This window comes from Columba livia, chromosome 11, assembly GCF_036013475.1.
Source record: "Columba livia isolate bColLiv1 breed racing homer chromosome 11, bColLiv1.pat.W.v2, whole genome shotgun sequence".
NCBI classification, from domain to species: Eukaryota; Metazoa; Chordata; class Aves; order Columbiformes; family Columbidae; genus Columba; species Columba livia.
Window position 1 is genome coordinate 21872160 of NC_088612.1, and position 6000 is coordinate 21878159.

General features: G+C 42.9%; 1 pseudogene; it reads right to left on the reverse strand.

Annotated features, from left to right (window-relative positions):
- Positions 1-3170: 3170 nt before the first annotated feature.
- Positions 3171-6000, reverse strand: LOC135580526 (olfactory receptor 10A7-like; annotated as a pseudogene).

Consider the following 6000-nt stretch of genomic DNA (forward strand, 5'->3'; position numbering starts at 1 on the left):
GACTTAATCACCCTGGTGTCCCTGTGTTCCTCCACTGGACTCGCTCCACTAGGCAATGTCTTTCCAGTACTGGGCAATCCAACATGGGGCATATGGTTCCTGGTGTCGACTCAGAAGTGCCAAAGAGAGGGGAACGATCGCTCCCCTCCACCGGCTGCCTGTGCTCCTGCCAACGCAGCCCAAGATGCGTTTTGGACTTTCTTTGCAGCCAAGCCACACTGCTGGCACACATGTGACTTCTTGTCCACCTGACTCTCAAAAGTTGCTCTTTTCTGCAAAGCTGCTTTCTACCCAATCATGGCCTGGCCTGCCCTGTGGTGTGAGATTGTTCCTTTCTTCCCAGATGTACAAGTTTTCATTTCCTTTTGTTGAACTCTGGGATGTTCCAGTCAGACCATTTTTCTGGTCTGCCAATGTCCCCTGAAGACAGGCTCTTCCCTCCAAAGCATCACCACTCCCTCCAGTTTGGAAGCATCAGCAAATATGAGGAGAGAGTGCTCTATTCCATCATTCAGGTTGTCAATATATAAATTAAGTTGTAGTAGTCACAGTAATAATCCCTAAGAAATACCACTAGTAATTTGCTGCTAGCAGAACTTCTTCCCATGTAGCCATTACAGCCTGGCAATTGTGACCATTGTCATTCTTACCACTTTAGTACCCAGAGCATATCTTCCAAATTTAGATTAAAGTAACCTGTAGGAGATCGTATTGAAGGCCTTGCTCAAATTAAGGTATACAACATCCACATCTATCCAGACATTTATCTCATCATAGAAGTCAGTCACATTGATCAGGCCTGGTTTGCCATCATCATATTCATGCTGGCTGTTGCCAGCCACCTTCCTGTCCTTCATGTACCTCACAATGCCTACCAGAAGGATTTATTCCGTTGTCTTCCTAGGCACTGAGGTGAGATTCTAGTTCCTTAGCTCCTTCTTCTTGCCTTTCTTGAAAAGGGATGTGACATTTCCACCTTCCATGTTCTTCCTTTCTAGCTTGATCCAGGGGAGTCAGGAGTCACTCCAAGGGCTCCTGGTTTCCTTTATGAAGCAAAACAGCCACCCACAGTAATTGTGGGATCCATACAAAGGTCTGACAGCCCTACATACCACTCCAATAGTAAGACAGTTTTGGATATTCTTGGTTTGTAATCCCATTCGTTTCAGTCGCTGACACCTCGGGCTGCAAGGAGTCCACAACCAGGTCTCGCCAGCAGCAGAGAAGAGATTGAAAATAAGAAGCTATAAGATGACAGGACAGACTGCACAGATGAGGTGTAGGGCTCACCAGATGAGTGCACAGATGAGTGCCCATTTTATATCCTTTCCTGTTTACCTTCCCTTTGTTTGTCCCTGTTTGCCCTTCATGGAGTCATTGACTGACAAGGTTTGATTCTTCTCAATGTCTCCCTTATCATTTGCCCCTTATTACCATGTCAAGGGACTCAGTTTATTCTGCAATTTTCTGCAAATGCATAAGCATCGTACCTCTCACACTCCCCTCTCTTGTGGGGAGAAAATTAAAAGGAAGTGGAAAGAGTTGTGGATCAAGGTAATGACTGTTTAATAAGGAGAGAAAAAGCTGTGTACACAAGCAAAACCAGACTTAATTCAATACTTTGCATCATCAGGCAGATGTCCAGCCACTTCTCAGGAAGCAGGGGCTCAGCATGCCTAAGTGTGGCTTGTGAAAACAAACACCTTAACTGTGAACATGGTCTCTTCCTCCTCCACTCCTTGAGATTTTCTTGCTGTGCAAAACATCATAAGGTATGGAATATCCCCTTAGGCAGTTTGGGCCAGCTGTCCTGGCTGTGTTCCCTCCCGGTCTTCATCCTATCCCAAGACTATGGGTCTTTGTGGAGAGAAAGACTTGACTCTGTACAAGCACTGCTCAGCAATGGCCAAAATATTGGTGTTTTTTCAATGCTCTTTAAGCCACAAAAGCAAAGCACACACCACACGAGCTGCTGGGAAGAAGGCTGACTCCATGCCAGCCCGACACAGTACAATCTCCTCCCCTCATTCCATGCCATCTGCATCATGTTCAGGTCCAACTTTCTCTGAAACATCGAAGTATCCTCTGACCATCCCATCCCATTCACACATTGTGTTATTGCTATAGCCAGCTGAAACCTTTCCACTTCCTTAACCCAAAATGCAGTAAAATCTTTCATTCTTCTAGCCCATATTTTCCTTTTATTTATTATTTTATCTGTTTCTTATTCCCAAAATCTGCACTTACCAACACTTGTTACATTTACTACTGTAGTGGATTGGGCTGCAGCTGGACTCCCACCCAGCTGTTCTCTCATGTCCCCTCCTCAATAGGACAGGACAGGAGGAGAAAATAAGATGAAAAATCTCTTGAGACAAGAATGCGAAGATCATTGACTGATTACCATCAAAGGCAAAACAGGCCAACTTGGGGAAAATTAATCTATTTTTTGCCAACTAAAATAGACTGGATGGTGAGAAACAAAGAGAAAACAAAAACATCTACCCCCCACCTCTCCTTATTCTTCCCAAGCTAAACTTCACTCCTTCATTCCCCAGTTTCCTACAGTGATGTGAATTAGGTATTAATGACACAAACTGGAAGAGAAAATACTGCCTGGATATAAGCAATTCTAGAATTGGGATTGAAACGAGATAGAAATAAGCTGAGAGAAAATAGAAGCACAAGTTACATTCACTTTGATGAACACTCCCTCTGGCAAGCCAGAGAAAGAATCAGACAGAAAGTACCAGGTTCAATGAGTTATGGATCCATCCCCTCCCTTAGCTTTCCCTCAGTCTACATGAGAAGGGAACTAATTAAAACGAAGCTACTGCAGCGAGCTGACGGTGTTTCAGCTTACACTTTCTGTCCTGAACTGAGCAAGTTACTAGGTAGTTTGGGAAAGAGATCTTTGTTCTGATTGCAAAAAAATCAGATCAAGTCTAGACTAGAACCCAGTCTCTCCCACCAGCAGCAAGGACACTTCCAGGAGACACGGCTCCTTCCCTCCAATCATGAGCTACTAACTTGATTCTCAACGCATTATTGAGGGTTCTTTCTTGAGGGGGAAACGATCCAGGCTATAACTTTTGCATTGATGGAGAGAAAAACAAACAACAGTTTCCCAAGACAGAGAGTTTGTCTACTTTGTTTGTTTACTTCTTTTTCTGAAAGGCCCGAGGTACAACAGCTAAAATTTATTCCAATATTCCAGGTAAAGAAGGCCAGATATTTCAAGGATTTAACTGCAAAGAATTGCTCAAATAACACAGGTCTTTTGAAAAGCATTTCACTTCATTCATAAATGTCATTTTTTTTTTTTTTTTTTTTTTTTTTCATTAGGGAAACACCTTGCAGCTACAAAGATTTCAGCATCTGTATGGAGAAAAAAGAGTTATCTGCTCCCTAAGTAACCACAATCATTAGGGAAACACCTATAATCTTTGCATCCACAAGGAATCCATCACCTGGAGAGTGAAAAAACAGTCATCTGCTTCCCGAGTAACCACTTGTCAATGCATGTCCTCAGGATTTGCTTGACTTCCTGGTTCCTCAGGCTGTAGATGACGGGGTTGAGCATGGGAGTGACCACTGTGTAAGATAGGGAAACCATTTATCATGTTGGATGAGAGGCTGGACAAGGGTCACAGGTGAATGATGCCAGTTGTGCTGTAGAAAAGAGTCACAACCACCAGGTGAGCTGCACAGGTGGAAAAGGCTCGCCTCTGGCCCACAGCCAAGGGGATCTGAAGAACAGCATGGATAATGCAAAGGTAGGAGATGGCTATCAGAGAAAAGGGAATCATCACTATTAGGACAATAGCAATAAAAATCAGTAGTTCAAAGAAGGCTGTGTCTACACACACCAGCTTCAGCAAAGGAGAAACATCACAAAAGAAATGATCAACTGTTTCTCCCACAGAAGAGCGGGGTAAATAATCATGTGGTGAAGCCCAGAGCCACAGGGACACCACACAGCCAAGACCCAATGGCCATCTTGAAGCAGCGATCCCTGTTCATCAGGATGGCATAATGCAATGGGTGGCATATTGCCGCTTGTCAGTCATAAGCCATTGCTCCTAAGAGGAAACACTCACAGGTGACAAAAAGAATAACGCAGTTGAGCTGCAGGGTGCAAGCTGTGAAGGAAATAACTTTTCTCTCCACCAGCAGAATTGCAAGCATCTTGGGGACAATGGTGAGGCTGTAGCAGATTTCTGTCAAGGCAAGATTCTTTAGGAGGTAGTACATGGGCATGTGTAGGACAGGGTCAACGGTTGTGATCACAACAATTAGAGAGTTCCCTATCAACGTGGCCAGGAACATGATGGAAATCAGCATGAAAAACAGGAGCTGCATCTTGCCATGGAAGGCAAACCCCGAAAGGAAGAAGTGAGTAGCGATTGTTTGGTTTCCTGGCTTGATTTCCTCGACAGGTTCTGTCCTAAAAGAGAAAAAGCAAAGCAAAACACTCAACAAAAGGGTTAGTAGCTTGGGACAGACTTTTGGTCTCAGGAATTGCTACACTTGCAAGTACAATGAAGCTTAAAATATGAATGAGATGAAACTTGGATTGGATATGACAGTGACCCCAGTGGAAAAATATCTCAGCTGGACAACCTCTTCAAGATCATCTTTAACAGTCACAGGCTGGGATGCATCTTCTCTAATTTAGGTAAACACAAAATAGACATTAATATTTCCAATAACCATTCTGTCTTTATTTTATATACAAACAAATGAATCCTTCCAAAGGGCAGGTCACCTTAGTATAAGAGTGGCATCTATGATGTGACAGAAGAATTCACTGTCGATGAGCTGGATGTCTTTCAGTAAATTTCATCATTTCAATGTCTGTAGACTTCTAAATGTAAGCCAGTCATGTTTTAGATTTAATGGTGGGAAAAACAGCACAAGACAGAAGCACCATTAATTTCCTTCTAAGGTGGCTATCCAAGGATGCCAGGATTGGAAGATCATTAATAATGAAGTGAGTATACAATGGCCTAGTTTTTTGATAGCTGGAATTAACTGCAACTCTAAGCCAGGTGATATGGAGATCCTGCGGCTTCCCGCCTCCTGGTCTGACTCAAGCAGGAGGGATCCACCTGCATTATTTTCACTGTTAACCCTGCAAAATACAATTCAAACCTAAGCTAATTTAAATTCAGAAAAGTGTTCACTCACTTACTTTTGTTTCATCAAATTATACAATCCATATTCTGAGTTTTCATTTAAAAGAAGCTCTGCCAATAAAAAGATGCTCAGCATACCAACGGCTGCCCACATAAAAGTGGCTGCCAGCATCTACACCTTGCTGCCATTTTCTGGGATTTATCATCTCAGCAGATCTGCTCGCAGAATTATTTCTCTGGGAAACTTCCTAGACTGTTTCAGCCAAAATATACTTGGCTGATTTTTGAAAGACAAAGATGAAAGGGAAAGGGGGGGGGGGGCTGAAAAAATATGGATGCTGTGATTCCTTTGTTGAACATATTTGTCAGCAAAGAAGGCAGCGACTGTTACCAAGGTTTTCTATAGACAATAGAAATAAGCAGGTGTACCGTCAGTATAATTACTGTTTCACTCCCGTAGGCATCTCAGATAATATTAATCACTGATGCCATGGAGGTTCCTATTTCTCTTGTTTGAGTGGCTAATTCAGATTTAAAAATCTGCACTGCTGGTGCCTAAAGGTAGGTGGGATGGATTCCCCTTGTATATCGTAATAGCAGCTCCAGGCTCCAATGAGAAAAAATGAACCATGGAAACACACTTATGTCTTGGTTTTGCAATAGGAATCAAGTAAGAATGAGGAACAGAAATATTACCTTATCTTACTAAAAGGGGTGGAGTTTTCTTTCTCTCTTCAGTAGAGGCAATAATTCCCAAGGCAGAGTGGATGAGAAACTATGACTAGAGAGAAAAAGGGAAAGGAACATCACTTTGATTTCATCTGTAAGAGGCTGCATCTTGTCTCTGATTCGAAAGGCACTG